This window comes from Poecile atricapillus, chromosome 1 (genome assembly GCF_030490865.1).
Source record: "Poecile atricapillus isolate bPoeAtr1 chromosome 1, bPoeAtr1.hap1, whole genome shotgun sequence".
Taxonomy (NCBI): domain Eukaryota; kingdom Metazoa; phylum Chordata; class Aves; order Passeriformes; family Paridae; genus Poecile; species Poecile atricapillus.
Window position 1 is genome coordinate 99,534,989 of NC_081249.1, and position 1,740 is coordinate 99,536,728.

Below are 1,740 nucleotides of genomic sequence, written 5' to 3' on the forward strand. Positions count from 1 at the left end.
TGAACAGATGTAAGGTATTTGCCTTAATAAGGCAGTAAATAGTCGTTCTTGTTGATGAGAGACCAGATGAGATGAATCAGTGCCAAGAGGAAAGTGCCGAAGCAGGTGACATAGGCCAGCAGTCAGTAGGCCAGTAACTGGCTATAACATAAAAACTAAGCATTAACTTTATGCAGAATGGAACATATTCACTACCATGTGAGTGAAGTATATCTTGTCATTTATTTATAGCCTTATAAATATTAGTACTCTTGGATACTTTTATTTTAAGAAGCATTTTTTATTGTAAGAAATATGTCCTGGAAAATTGTTTTTCTCTTTCTAATATTACTGGTTTATTTAAGGAGTAATCTGACAATGTTATAGTGCATTAAATTATTTTTTTTTTACTCTTAAAGTGACTGTTTTCATTCTTTAGCAGCTCTAGTCTTTCAGCTGTGTGAGTTGGAAAATAGCCATTGGAATTCTAAATGCTGAGCTGTATGAAGCATGTCTGAGAGAACTGTACGCTCAAACCCATAGTTGCTGTTGCATGTGTTTAAACTGAGCTTGGGAAACATCCTGGAACAAATTAGTAGTTTGCATGACTCTCATATTTGTGACTTATTCTGATTCCCTCTTGGTTTGTAAGATATAGCATTGACTGTAAGAACTATAATTTCTCTTCCTGTAATAGTCTATGCAGCACACAGTTAGAAGAGAGATTTCTTTTGATCCTTACGCTGGGGAAGGACAAAGTTTATGGCTTGTATGGCTTGTCCCAAAAGCAGCTAGCTATCAAAGTACCAACAGCAAAGAAATAAACTGCTGTTGAGATGTTGCTCAATCTTATTGCTCTCACCAAGACACCTAATCCCTTCCTTGAACACTTCTTTATTTTGATTCTAGGAACTGAAAAATAATGTAATGAATAGACTTATTTATGGTGATACCCATATGGGCATTAAGAGTTGAGAAAGGAGTCGAGCATTCATTTTTTTCCCAGCCATCCTCCTTTACATCTATACCTTTTCCCCAGAACCTCACATGGAAGAAGGAGGTGGGGCTGGAGTAAGATGTGATATTCAACGGGAAATGTCTGACTTTACAGACTGCATCCAGTCAGGATTGAAGGAAATGTTAAAAAAAAAAAAAAAAAAAAAAAAGTAGTTTCTGGTTATATATCTGTGAAGTAAATTGATCATGTAAAAGAAAATTAAAAAGTGAATTAATTATGACTCAATCCATTAGGGACACAGCAGTGTGAAAACACATAATTACATCAAGTTAGATGTTTTGTGTGAATGATCAATATTAATTTGAATAGAAGGAATGAGGAGAATACCTTAATAACTGAGACATCATTAAAAAGCTGCATGTGGAGTGTACAATCAGCCCTTTAAAATCCTGTGGCAGGTGTCATCTGTGTAGCCACAGCAGCCAGTATGAGTTTTGGGCAGACTCAGCTGCCTGCCACAGCAGCGATACCTGCACATGCTGGCAGTGTGTCCATCCACTGCTCCATGCACTTGGGACTGTCCCCAGCCTGGAAATGGCAGGTGGGAGTCACAAAGGCACTGCACTATAGAGCCAGGGCTGCAGACAGCAATCACATACTAGAGAAGATTTAAAATCAGAAAAACTGTTCAACATTTTCTTCCATTCTGTTTGGTTACAAAAACGGAGGGAGCAAAAACCCACGTGCTTAAACAAGAACACAGGCACACAATCACTTTATGAGCTCTGGTAAACAGTTGAATA